General features: G+C 37.9%; 1 protein-coding gene across 11 annotated transcripts in view; it reads left to right on the top strand.

Moving 5' to 3' along the window:
• DOCK10 (dedicator of cytokinesis 10) overlaps positions 1–15,144 on the top strand; it is a 281,316-nt gene that overhangs the window by 131,178 nt on the left and 134,994 nt on the right. The gene's annotated exons all lie outside the window — the stretch shown is intronic.

Here is a 15,144-nt window from a genome sequence, read left to right as displayed (position 1 = left end):
CCTTCAACATTGGAGATTACATTTCAACATGAGATTTGGGTGGGAACGCATAGCCAAACTACATCAGGGACTGATAGAACATCTCTGGGTATAGCATTGACTTGCATTTTATTGGTGTATAAGAGGCCTACAAAACAGCTTCTTTCTCTTCTAACCAGACTCCAGGCAGCTTTAGAGCAGGAATTGAGCCAGTGCATAGCAGCTACTTAGCAGATGTTTACTGAATGAATAAATGATGCTTATCCTTTCCTTATAGAAAATATGGTGACAAAATTTAGCCCAGCACAGGTCAAACTGAAAGTAGTGGAATCTAAGTTCAGTCTTGAATCCTGAGAAAGTGGTGTGTCCCAACTAGGAATTCATTAAAGCTGCATACAATAGCAATATCTTTTCTCGGCTCTTAACATATTTATGTTACATAAGCTAGCCTTATTAATGTACATATTAATACTAATATGACTGTACATATTTTGTATTGTACTGTTCAGTTCAGATCATTGTTTTATCGGTCTTTTTTTTCCCAATTCCATTATTTTGAATGTATTTCCCAAAGTTCACATTGCATTACAATACCTTTTAAGGAGATAGAAAAAAGAAAAAATGCAGACTCAGATAACATCAGGATATCTGAGAATACTGTTTTCACATTTACTGATAAAAATAGTGTGTGATATCAGTACGATAATATTTTGTTTAGAGTTGCCTTAGAGAAAGTCTTAGCATACAGTAGGGTGTCACTATTCTTAAAAAAAAGTTGGCAAATAATTTTTTATACCAGACAATCAGACTTATTGAAACCAGGTCTGCAATAAATACGTGTTAACTTAGGCAGGACTTGACGTTTTTATGACATTGACTTCCTAATGGGGAAGTTTAACCAGGTCTTGTGCATTCTTCAGAAATACATTGCATTTTCTTCATAAAGATCTTTAACTTTGTTGTAAAATTTATTCTAAGGTCCTTATAATTTTGTCACAAATGTGAGTGGAATTTTAAAACTCCATTTCTTTTTCTTACTGTTAATTACTTAATGAATTAATTCTTACTGTTAATTACTGATATTTTTTAAAAGCTGTTGATTTCCTAATATAAATAACTAGCTTGCTAAACTCTTATCCTAATAGTTCGTGTTTAATTTCTTAGTTGTGTAGGCGTAAACAAGTAAAAATTTTCTTCTTTTCTAATAAGTATATTCTTTGATTTTTATCTTATTCTATTATTTTATATCCCTAAAACAATATTGAATAATAATGCTAATACCAGGCAATATGTCTTATTCTTGAATTTAGGGGGAGACCTTAGTATCTTTCATCCTTTATGAAAGATGGTGTTTTATGTTCGTTTCTGGCGTTTCTTTATTGTGTTTTAAAAGGTGTCTTTCTATGAAATTTTAGAGTGTTTATAAAGACTGGCTGCCATGTTATCACATGCATATGCGTCCTGTTAATACAACAGCTTTTCTGTTTTAGTTAGCACTGTAATAAAATCAATGGGCTGTTGTCCTGTGGATCCCTACTTGTATTTCTGGTATAAACTTTCTACTTCAAGTTGTATTATTACCTTAATACCGAGTTGCCTTCTAATTGTTTTTACTTTATTTCAAATTTTGGAGTTTATATTATGAGTGAAATTTGGCTCTAGTTTTCTTTTTTCCTTTCCTTAGAGAGATGCTAGCTTTAAAAAATAAATTGGGGCACTCTACATCTTTTTCTGTGTTCTGGAATGAACAAATAAACCAGTGAAACAAAAAATACCTAGAACAAATTTAAGTGCATAGTATTATTTAAGAAATAGTAAAGATGGCACTTCAAAGTCTCTGGGGAAGAGTGGCCAATTCAACAAATACTACTCAACTATCCATTTTGGAAGAAAATAAAGTTGTGTCCATATCTCATGTTACATACAAAAATAAATTCCAGATGAAAAAAAGAATCCAAGTTTTAAAAACAAAGGTTATAGGCCGGGTGCGGTGGCTCACGCCTGTAATCCCAGCACTTTGGGAGGCCAAGGCAGGCGGATCACGAGGTCAGGAGATCGAGACCATCTGGCTAACATGGTGAAACCCCGTCTCTACTAAAAATACAAAAAAACCCAAAAAATTAGCCAGACGTGGTGGCGGGTGCCTGTAGTCCCAACTGCTCGGCAGGGGGAGGCCAGAGAATGGTGTGAACCTGGGAGGCGGAGCTTGCAGTGATCTGAGATTGTGCCACTGCACTCCAGCCTGGGCAACAGAGCGAGTCTCTGTCTCAAATAAATAAATAAATAAATAAACAGACAAACAAACAAAATAAAAACAAAGGTTATAAAAATGTAGGAAAACATTTTTAAGTGGGAAGTTAGGGAAAACTGACAGATTTAACCAAATAAAAAATTAAAATTTGTATATGACAAATGTGCAGTACCATACACAGAGTCAAAATAAAATATTTAATCAGAGAAATCATTTGTAACTCATTATGTCTTTTGCTGAACACACACACTCACTCACACACACTCACATATAAATACATACATTCCTAGTATTCAAAATCCTACAAATTAATTTTTAAAAAGACAAATAACCGGAGAAAATATGAGCAAAAGATATGGCCAGGCTGCTTAAAAGAAGAAATGCAGTAGGCTAAGAGACATACAAGGTTGCTCAGCCTCACTAGTAGTCATGGAAATAGAAATTAAAAGAACAATTTTAGGGAAGAAAAATTTTAAGATAAATACCATTTAGCAATAATAACAATATAGTGAAAGAAACACGATCACATGATGTTTGAAATACTCACATCTGTAACTTTTGAAATGTAATTCATAAGACATATATGCTGCATTGGAAATTTTGAATTATCAATTAATAAGGGTGAGGCTAAAATTTTTTCACATTTATATTTTGTAATAATATAAAACAAATAAAAAATTATATCTATTTAAATAGCTTAGTTTTGATGCCCATGATTTTTTTTTCTTTCTTTTTTGGAGATGGAGTCTTTCCTCTGTCACTCAGGCTGGAGAGCACTGGCACGATCTCTGCTCACTGCAACCCCCACCTCCTGGGCTCAAACGATTTTCCTGCTTTAGCCTCCCAAGTAGTTGGGATTGCAGGCGCCCACCACCATGCCTGGCTAATTTTTGTATTTTTAGTAGAGATGGGGTTTCACCATGTTGGCCACACTGGTCTCAAACTCCTGACCTCAAGTGATCCGCCCACCTCAGCCTCCCAAAGTGCTGGGATTACAGGCGTGAGCCACCATGCCCGGCCTGATGCCCATAATATATTGTTAGGAGAAAAAAGCAAGTCACAGAATTGTAGTATGATATCACGAAAGATATAAAACCTATACATATATACACAAATATGTTTATATAAGGCTAGCAAAAGTATAAAAGAATGCACACATCAAACTCATAACATTGGCTACCTCACAAGTTTGGGACTCTAGTGGGAGGGGAGAGATTGATTTTCAGCTTATATAATTCTCTTCTGTTGTGATATTACACACAAATTTTGTAATTTAAAAGCTATTTTGGAAAAAATTAGTTAGAATATATTTTTAGTAGAGATGGGGGCAGCTGGGCATGGTGGCTCACTCCTGTAATCCCAGCACTTTGGGAAGCCGAGGCAGGTGGATCACCTGAGCTCAGGAGTTCGAGACCAGCCTGACCAACATGGTGAAACCCTGTCTCTACTAAAAATACAAAATTACCCGGGAGTAGTGGCACATGCCTGTAATCCCAGCTATTTGGTATGCTGAGGCAGGAGAATCACTTGAACCTAGAAAGCGGAGGTTGCAGTGATCTGAGATCGCGTCATTCCAGCCTGGGCAACAGGAGCAAAACTCCACTCAAAAAAAAAAAAAAATGTATTTTTAAATGCTGCCAGAATTGGAAGCAACTGAAGCCTGTTGCCTAAACTTGTCTGCAAAAGTTAAAAATCCAACATAATTCTTCAAGTCATTAGATAATTACCTAAAAGACTACCTCAGATTCTTTATTATTATTATTATTATTATTATTATTGTTTTAGTTTGCTGATGAAAATTGCATGTGGAGCACTCAAAATCTCATGCGTGTCTTGCTTTAGGATTCCACCTGTTGGGCTTGTCTTTCTGTCATAGAAGTCAATTACATTCAGCAAACATAGTCCATTATCAGTTGTTTTTAATCCAACTACAACGGATTTATAAATGTTTCTATCATTTTAGGAACTTTTCATTTCATGGTCCTTTTGCTCTCTTTGGGGGTGTATACGGCATTTGTGTATTTCCAGTTTTCAGCAGTTTCCAATTGCTCTCACATGAACAAATGTTCCTAGCTCGTGGCTCTGAGTCTCTAGAACCCAAGGCTTTCAGATCCTTGGATTTGGCTGCCAGCCTCCTTCAGCTCCTGCCTATTAACACTGCCTCATTTTATTGCCAGGCATGCTTTCAAGATAGGGGCCAGTTAGCCTGAACTCTAAATTCTGGGACCATTCAGAACCTTCACCCCCAGTCTCTAGATCCAACCAAGGTTTCAAGTGTAGCTACTTTTCCAGGGGAAAGATGGCATGAAAAGCAGATAAGTGGATCCATACAACACAAGAGACTTCAAAGGACTATTCTAGGGTTCCCAGAGGCCTTCAGTTTTGCTTGTGCTTCAAGAGCTTCTACCTCACAACTTCAAATGTCCAGATAGATCTTTTCATCCATCCGTAGTTCTCTGAGAATGTCACCTTCAGCTGAGGACAAGTTGACAACAAAATTTGCCTTTATTTTATTATTGCTCCTTGGGGGAAATTTCTCACCTTCACTTTTGTTCCCACCTTAATTCCCTTTCAACTGCTTGTAGACTTCTTTTCTCTCCTGTACCTCAGCGTCTTACTTCTCTAAGAACTGCTCCAAGGAGAAACCAAGTAGAGTGCCTTTCGCCCTAGATCCCAAATATCTGCTAAACTTTTATGTTGCAAAGCTCAGGACAGAACATTCAACTCTCTTGGGCAACATGAATGAATCTTCTTATCATATTTTTTCTCAACTGTATGGATCTAAAATAGAAAAAAAAGAGAGAGAGAAAGGAGGAAGACTGGGACAAAACTACCTTATTCCCTGCTAATTTTTCTGTGTCACTAGTACTGAAAACCCTGCAAAAACTCCCATAGTAGTCCTTGATTTTAAGGATAAAGATAAAGTGAAACCTGTGCTTTATAGGATGGGAAGAAGATAAGCCCTGCTTACAAATATCCCGTGATGATAATGGAACATGAATAGTCAGGCCTGGAGACAGCAGATAAAAAGTAAGAGGTCACCAAAGAGCTGAGCTAAGACTGGGAAATGGTCCCAGAGAATTACACTGCAAAAAGTCTTGACCCCAATTGCTAATAGCAGCTAACCTTTATTGACTGCTTACTTTGTGCCAGATACACTTCTAAGCCCTTTACTTGTAGCAATTACAAACATATGTTTGTTATTATCATCATTATCACCTTTTAATAACAAGGAAACTATGTCATAGAAATATTAAGAAACTTGCCCAGCCAGCATTAGACAGCCAGGAATAGACAGATCCAACATCTGGACACATGCCACCAGCTCCGTCCCTGGGCTCCTAACTGCGATGCTAACTGCCAATAGGGTGTTTTGCTATAAAATTGCTATGTTCCTCTGGAAAGAAAACTTCTCTGAGTCTTCACTCTCACAGCCCCACTGTGGTTTCTGCTCAGGTGACTCTGATGCATACAGTCAGTGGGCCACACTTTCAGGAACATTGGCTGGATTTTTGAAACTAGATTATGCTAGCACTGAAATGAATTCATTGACGTTTGTAGAGCTTTGTAGAAACACTTGCTTGACCTACCCCAAGTGTATTAAGCAACGTTATTGGTCCACCCTGTGCTAAATTGCCCTGCGGCTCACTGTGGGGTGGCAAGGGCAAATACCATGGTTGCTAGGCAACAGATTGGCAAGAATCTAGTTTCAACACATCCAGCTCAGTAAAAAATTTGAGTTTTCTCTCACTGCTCTCTACTTTGACAATTCTCAGCTTCTCATGAAAGGCATTAGGCATTCTTTTCTTTTTTTTAATCTTGAATGACATCATATTTTAATGGGAGTTCACTAAAATGAACAGCTTCTTCCTTTTCTGTTTTATCTGTTATTAATTCTCCTCCCTATCTCTTAAATGTAAAATTAAACATTCCCCACACAAAAGCATAGGCTTATTTCACATCCATTAAAACACTGCATGTTAACATCAAGCTCTAGTTGAGTTGCTTATACATTGTGTGTATGTGAAAACTTTTGAGAACTCTGTGAAATAGGTATTACTACCTCATTTTACAGCCTAGAAAACAGGCTCTGAATGAATAATGAACTCGCCCAAGTTCACACAGAGCCAGAATTAAGGCTTTGCTATCTTTGACATAATATTCCATGTTCTTACACATTTTATTGTCTCTGATCCTTTGATAAGTTCCTTTATACCACATGCTCACTAGCCTGACTGGATGAGGGTACTTCCACTCCTCACAAGGGAACGTATCCTTTAATTTGGGCAAACTGTTAACTTTTCTGCCTTAGTTTTTCCATCTTTAAATAGGGATTTGAAAAATCCTAACTCTGTGATTCTGAAAATAAATATAGCAATAGTATGAAAACACTTGGAAAACAGCTACTGGAGAGCATTGTCTTTATCTGAATCTGCTTAAGTGGCTTAAAATGAACATCCATAACCATAAAAAATATCTAAACACTTCCGTGATAAAACAATCACCACTCCCACAAGGGGTTTGAGGAGGAGAGGGGGGCAATTAAAGTGATCTAGAAATAGGATGCAAACTTCCTAAGCAAAACTTCTATAACGAAGCTTTTATTTTAATATACACAAAGGGATCATATAAAGTTGGAAGAAAGCTCAGCACACTAATTAAAACCAAGCTCTTGGTTCAGTCTCTCTTAACAAAAGGAGATGAGGGAGCAAAGAATTGAGAATAATACAGTGGCTCAAGAGGGAACAAAGGTCTAGGGACCACTTCAGCTCAATGGCTGAGAGAAATACTGACAAAGTACTAAGGTAGCAAGTTACTCTGACAACAAAGCCCTCTCTGATTTCTGGAAACCAATGCTGCTGCGGGAGTAGAATAATGATAAGTGAGGAGACTTCATCCAAGTCTCATTTTGATCATGGCATAAAACTCTTGGGGACTTATGATAACATTGAAAGAACAGAAGCAGGCTGGGTGCAGTGGCTCATACCAGTAATCCCAGCACTTTGGGAAGCCAAGGCAAGAGGATTGCTTGATCTCGGGAGTTCAAGACCAGCTTGGGCCATATAGTGAGACTCTATCTCTAAAAAAAACTTTTTAATTAGCTGGGCATGATGGTGTGCACCTGCAGTCCCAAATACTCAGGAGGCTGATGCAGGAGGATGGCTTGAGCTCAGGAATTTGAGACTGCATGACTGAGCCATGCGTATGCCACTGAGCTTCAGCCTGGGCAACAGAGTGAGACTCTGTCCGTAGAAAAATAAAAAAGAATAAAAGCAAATACTTATCTCTATAGCCACATCTACACATGTACACACACACACACACACACACACACACACACAAATGATGATGATTATGTACTGTCTTCATCCAAATAGTACTAGGTTACTGGGGCAAGGAAAAGTTCAGATTTTAAGCAAGGGGTTCAAACCAGAAATGAATTCTGGAAAGGAAAAAACAAAAATGAAAACAGGACCCAAGACTAAATGGTAAATACAAATATGATTTAAGGCGAAGTAAATGTTGTTGAAATCTCTAGCTGTCCACAAAAAATACACACACACACACACACACACAACTCATTTAAATCAGGGCAGAAGCCAACTTTATGTAGGCACAGAATGTTCGGCAAGAGGCTAGGTCTGCACGATGTTCCTAAGTGTCTCACACACATAGAAACACACACACACACACACACACACACACACACATTCAGAGTCTTTAATTAGCTAATATCCATCAAGACTGTCTTAGAAGGGGATATGAAATGAAACATTTCTAAAATGTATTTGACCATGTAGAAATTCTGTCCATTTTTCTCCAAGTATCTTTAAGAAACACCTTTGAGAAATGCTAATGTAAATGTGATCCAAGGAGATCACCAGAAACTAGAGGCACAATGTAGTTCAAGTAAAACAGAAATCAACAATTGGGTGAACCGGGGTGTGCATTTCATTCAGGCTGATTCTAATGAAGAAAAAGAAAATATTAAACCCTCCAGGAGATCAGATAAATTAGTTGTTTTCTTTTCATGGCCAAACCTCTATTCTTTTTTTTTTTTTTTTTGAGGTGGAGTCTCGCTTTGTCGCCCAGGTTGGAGTGCAGTGGCGCAATCTCAGCTCACTGCAAGCTCCGCCTCCCTGGTTCACACCATTCTCCTGCCTCAGCCTCCTGAGTAGCTGGGACTACAGGGGCCCGCCACCACGCCTGGCTAATTTTTTTGTATTTTTAGTAGAGACAGGGTTTCACCATGTTAGCCAGGATGGTCTTGATCTCCTGACCTCGTGATCTGCCCGCCTCAGCCTCCCAAAGTGCTGAGATTACAGGCGTGAGCCACCGCGCCCGGCCCTCTATTCTTAATTCTTACTGTTAGCATCGAAAATGTCTACCTGTGTTCAGGGAGGTCATGCAATTCTAAGACACAATTCGGCACAAGCCCCAGTGATGGTAGTTCTATGTACTTACCCTCATACAGCAAATTATAAGTATAAATAATGTTACTCTCAGAGTTTGAAGTAATTAACAATGATCATAAATGTCAGTGTAATACTCTTTTAGCCCTTAAATTTCTCCCTTCATTCCCCTACCTAATTATCAGATTAGCCTTTCTCTTGTCCTAGGGGCAAATGTGAATCCGGTGGCATAAACGAGGTATATAAGACTCTGCTAATTGCAATTCAGTTAGGTGGAGCTAATTATCTTTACAAAGAGTGAAATTTACATAGAAATTTCTTGTCCCTCTGATTTACTGTTACTACAGATCACATTGTGTTGAAAGCTAAAGTGTATGTGATAAAGAGAATCAACCACTGGATGAAAGATTAGAGGAGGTTCATTATCCAACATGGGCTTAACCACTGGCTAAACACAGTCCCTGCCCTCAAGGTGCATACCATCAGGCAAGAAGTTACAGACCTCCGATTAGATTTCTACGACACACTCTGACAAGTACCCCCTGGAGTATACTACTTTAAGATAAACAAGGCCGGGTGCGGTGACTGACGCCTGTAATCCCAGCACTTTGGGAGGCCAAGGCAGCGGATCACCAGGTCAGGAGATCAAGACCATCCTGGCTAATATGGTGAAACCCTGTCTCTACTAAAAATACAAAATAATTAGCTGGGCATGGTGGCAGGTGCCTGTAGTCCCAGCTACTCGGGAGGCTGAGGCAGGAGAATGGCGTGAATCCAGGAGGTGGAGCTTGCAGTGAGCTGAGATCACACTACTGCACTCCAGCACACTGCACTCCAGCCTGGGAGACAGAGTGAGATTCCGTCTAAAAATAAATAAATAAATAAATAAATAAATAAATAAATAAATAAATAAATAAAGATAAACAAGGTCAGGTTTGCCTGTCAGAAGAAACAACTAAAAGCATACCAGAGTATGGATTCGTCGGCTTGGGAAGGAATAAGATTGAAGAAAAATTGGACAGATAGAAGACTATTTGTTTTAATAGTCCAGATGCATGATTACAAAGAGCTGTACTAACAGGAGACTATTTGTTTTAATAGTCCAGGTGCATGATTACAAAGAGCTGTGTGGCTATGTGATTGTGGTACTGGTAAAGACCTATTAAGGAGATAGCATTGACAGGAGTTGGGGACTGAAAATAAAGTAAAGAAGAGGAATGTGTTTATGACGACTCCCATAATTACGGCTTGGGCTATTACCTAGATGGTTGTGCCATTCATTTAAATAAGGTGCCCAGAAGAGAGTGAAGATTGCTGGAAGGATGAAGCAAGGAAGATAACCTTATTTGCCAACGCGCAGAGAGAGATCCAAGAAGAAGATAAATACACAGGTCTGGAGCACAGGAAAGTGTGGGCAGTTACTCTAGATTTGAAAATTCAAGCTTTAAACCTGGAAGAGTATGCCCATGAACACCAGAGAATTGGGCTGGAACTGAGAAGGCAGGTCCCTGAGCCACACTCTCACTAAGGGGCAGGCAAAGAGGACCTTGTGTAAGGAATGCAGAAGGAGTGGGCAGAGAGGAAAGCAGGGAACAAGGAGATATCGATATCTCAGAATTAAGGAAGAAGGGTCAATAGCGAGAGAAAGTGCATCAATGGCATAAAATGCCAAAGAAGAATCAAGATGGGGGCTCACTGAATTTGGGTATTGTTGTCCCTTTACTTGCAAAGCATAAACCCACTTCAGGAATAAACCCAATAAAAATATTAGAATTCTTCAGGCAGAGTGCCCAACGCATACCAAAGTTAAAAATAGTTCTATAGGCCATTTATTGATCTTTAAATTGTGTACCAAAATACTGCTTAATGTATTGCAGAGCAAAATTCTGTAAACATGAAAAACAATAAGATCCAATGAGTATAATATTGAAAATGAAACCTCTTTGTCTTCCTCTTCTTCGCTTGCATATTTGGACTCAGACAAGTGGCATTTAATTAATTCAGGAGAAAATTATGAATATTCAAGATAAGACTTGCATCCTAAACATAGTGAAGAAAATTACAGAGGAGGGGGAGTTGGCTATAATTTAAAAGTACTTCATGCCGCTCATTTTTAACTGAAAGAAATATATCTAACTAGAATGAAATTTATCTTGTCTCAAGAAAACATGGGGAATTTCTTTTTTTACTTTTATAGTTAAAATAATTCTATATGCTTCGTGTTTAATTTTGGACCACATATTATGTAAGCTGACAAAGAAACCATTCTTTTGACCAAAATGCCTTTGTTTAGTATACTTTATACTAATTTTTGAATCTCATGTGTAGAATAATGTGCACTCACATTGCCCATATATAAGAATGTCTCTTACTAGTTGATTTGGGAGAGTGGGTTGCATGTATAAATAAATTAAGTAAAAATGAATGCTGTTTTCTGATCCTGAAACACTGGGCAGCAAATGAATGACTCATATGTATTTAACTTTAGACCAGAGCACAGTTAGCATGCAGTTTCTCATCCTAGAACTAACTCCTATACTGTGACCTCAGGGCTATATGAACAATTAAAATTTCTACAGCATATTGAGAAAAAAATGAAACCACAAACATTGCTTCAAAATTTTTAAAAGGTTACATTCTTTCTTAATAAAATTCATATAGATAAAAATATTTGTATGTATGTTTTATTTTTATTTTGGCTTTGTTTTGGGGGTTTTGGATTTTTCTTTTTTGAAAAATAAGGCTCTTCATTCACTAATGAAGGTCTTGCTGATGAAAATCTTGTTGGAAGTTAAGGAACTTTTTATTTTGTGTGTACTTTTTACAAAATAAATTTAAAGCCATGTTTATTTAATGACTTTAAAAATGTAATGGAAAAATTAAGATATTAAAGTCTGTTGTCTTACATTTGGCCTAGTTGTGTTCATATGTGCTGACTGTATTCCTATCATGGCCAAAACAAAATGGATCGCCCCAATTTTTTTACACTAAATGTATAACACTAAAGGTAATAAATACACAAAAAATGATTAAGATAAATTCGAGTGCATGTATTACTGAACTTAGGATAAAATATATCTGGAAAAACAGTTGAAAAATGAAAACAAAATGGTTACGTGTTTCACATTAAGAACTCTGAAGAAACTTATTTTCTATTCACTAAAATTTCTAGAATAATAGTCTTGTTTCCAAATATGAAAACCTCCTCCAACTCTAAATTGGCTTTCCCTTCTTCACAATAAAAATCCCCCTAAAATGTTTGGCAGTAAGTCAGTAAAACACAAATGTACAAGTTAGAGGCTTTGGAGCATAAGAATAAAAAAGAACCCATTTTTAAGTTTGAACCTAAAATTTCAATTGCACTGAAAAATGACCCAGTTTTTATGCCTTACATGAGAGCAATGATTGGATCATAATAGTACCAAGGTGTTTTAGTACCATCCATCATTTATGTCCTGACAAATGACTTGTGAGATCTAGCTGGGAAATTACAGTGCATGTTCCCAGGTCAAAAAGTCTACTTTTTTTTTTTTTTTTTTTTTTTTTTGAGACGGAGTCTCGCTTTGTCACCCAGGCTGGAGTGCAGTGGCGCAATCTCGGCTCACTGCAAGCTCCGCCTCCCAGGTTCACGCCATTCTCCTGCCTCAGCCTCCCGAGTAGCTGGGACTACAGGCGCCCGCCACCACGCCCGGCTAATTTTTTGTATTTTTAGTAGAGACGGGGTTTCACCGTGTTAGCCAGGATGGTCTCGATCTCTTGACCTGGTGATCCGCCCGCCTCGGCCTCCCAAAGTGCTGGGATTACAGGCGTGAGCCACCGCGCCCGGCCAAAAAGTCTACTTTTATAATTTATTCAACTGCCTTAACACAGCACATTTTGAAAAGAGAAACCAAATATTTTGGTTCACTTTCAATTTACCATGAATAAAGATACTGAATGAAAATTTAGGTTACTGTAGTTCAAAGCAACAAAATCGTCTTAAAATGATTTTCCCCTGGATTGGCCCTTGATATGACATTATATTTTACAAATGGGCATGCATGCTTATATACATTGTAACACCATCTTATATCAAGTAGTATTTTTTAAAAACCAGAATCAGTTAAATTAGATCTATTAAATTAGATCGTGCTGTGATTTCTGAAACTGAGACATTCTTATATTTACATTATTTATTTTGCCCAAATTCATTATTTGTACTTCTGCCTCAAGAGTGTGTGGTATAAGTTTTTTTGTTTGTTTGTTTGTTTTGTTTTGTTTTTTTGAGACGGAGTCTCGCTCTGTCGCCCAGGCTGGAGAGCAGTGGCGCAATCTCGGCTCACTGCAAGCTCCGCCTCCCGGGTTCACGCCGTTCTCCCGCCTCAGCCTCCCGAGTAGCTGGGACTACAGGCTCCCGCCACCACAACCGGCTAATTTTTTTTTTTTTTTTTTTTTTGTATTTTTAGTAGAGACGGGGTTTCACTGTGTTAGCCAGGATGGTCTCGGTCTCCTGACCTCATGATCTGCCCGCGTTGGCCTCCCTAAGTGCTGGGATTACAAGCGTGAGCCACCGCGCCCAGCCAAGTTTTTAAATATTAACTGTTCAACTGGTTTGTATACTGCAGAAACTAATTATTACACTTTGAAAGAACACATGGTGTGATCTAGTTGAAGACCAAAAAAAAAAAATGTTTTCAGTGCCTTTTCTCTTTTTCACTAAAACGTCAATGTGTTGGGTGACCCACACATCCTGGTTTGCAGGAACAAGTCTCATGTTCTAAGGGTCAGCCTTGCTAATAGTGCCTCTTTTCACTCTGAAATGTCTCAGTGTGAACAATAAATTATCTGGCCACTCTTTCAATGCATAATTTGCCTAAACTCAATTTCATGATGCTTCATTTTCAACATTTATACAATAGCCACAATTACTTCTCAACTTTATAAAGAACGGCATGAATACTAAAATTGCCACCATCGTTTTACAAATACAGAATTATTTCCAGTGGTGACTAAGGGCCAAAATGAACACCATTTATGCTTGCATTAATCTTTCTGGCAAGAACCTAGTCAGGTAATTAAATAAACCTCTATAGCCAGAAAGAAAAATAATTTTGCATCTGAAAAAAAAATCTGTTACTTGCTTATTACTATGTAGCCAGAATTCAATAATCAACCCTTTTACGAGATGAACAAATTGCATTGCCAAACCCAAATTGCTATTTGAGGTATATAACATGATTTGAATTGATTCTAATGATTCTCTGAAGCAGAGGAACAAGGAGAAAAATGAAATATTTTCTTTACAGCACCTTAGGGTGTTCTTTATAATAGCCCACTCATTTTTAAACATTTAGATTTTTAGAACTTTCAAAGTATCATTTGTTGTCATTTCCAGAAGAAAATGATACAGATGATCATTGATTTAACAAATAAATATTGAACGTCCACTATAAATAAAACCTCATACTGGAGTTGATATGTCCTTTTAAAAGGCTGTGTCTAGATGAGTGAAAACAAGAAGATAATTGCAGCTACTAGAATCCATTGTGTGAAACTAGGACCCCAAGGCTCTCAGTTCATGGTCAGACAAGGACTGGACCACATTATCACTCATGTGGAATCATGGAATCTACCTGGTGAAGTAGCAACATTTCTCTATCTCCTTCAGAATCGCCTGTAGTACTTTTTACAATGTAGATTTCTTGGCACTCCCTCTAGAGATTCTGATTCCGTGGGTCTCAAGTGAGACCCAGGAGCCTGAATTTTAATTATCCACTCCAAGGACCATGGACATATACGTTTTAGGAAACTCTATCCTCATGGCACAAAAGCCTTTGACCATGTTGACTTTGGCCTGCTTTTTGGTGTCTAAACACATACAGGCAGAGATGGCAAGCATAAAAGCTAACTAAGCAAACGTAATAAATGAAAAAAGGTGAGCCAGGACATCGCTGTTTGGAGTAATTAACCATCTCAGAAAGCTCTTGCTCAATATTCACAGCCTTTGCCTTTGAAGCTGACTGTGGCAGTCTCCAGTTGAAAGGGGATGAGGAGCTGGCATTTTGAAACAGGTGCCGTGGGCTGGGAAGTCAGTAAGGGAAAATTGGAGTCATTGTCTTACTGTAACAAGCAGAGTTGTAGCCTGTGACTTTGAATTTGCAACAGATCATTTCAGCTTAGATTTTGGACAAAGAGGAGCTGTAGTCATAATTATAATAGTTTTTAATGATCTCCTTAGAGTGACTGTGTGGGCTGGAACAAAGAATAGAGAATAATTTTCTATGCGTAACATTTCCAAAATGCCATAACTATGTAGGAGAAATGGTTATGTGTTTGTAAAATGCACTGGCTTTCTCAAAATCACAGAAACCACAGATTTAGAAGCACTCTTAGGAGTCATCTAGTCTAACTCTGATTCTCATCTACCCACCACCAGATATATAAAGCCTAGCAAATAAAATCAGAAGTAATTTCATTAAACAGAACCCTTTGATAATCAGACCTCATATATTTCTCAAAGAC

This window comes from Gorilla gorilla, chromosome 11 (assembly GCF_029281585.2).
Source record: "Gorilla gorilla gorilla isolate KB3781 chromosome 11, NHGRI_mGorGor1-v2.1_pri, whole genome shotgun sequence".
Classification (NCBI taxonomy): Eukaryota; Metazoa; Chordata; class Mammalia; order Primates; family Hominidae; genus Gorilla; species Gorilla gorilla.
Note: the sequence above shows the minus strand (reverse complement) of the source record. Positions and strands in the feature narration are given on the sequence as shown.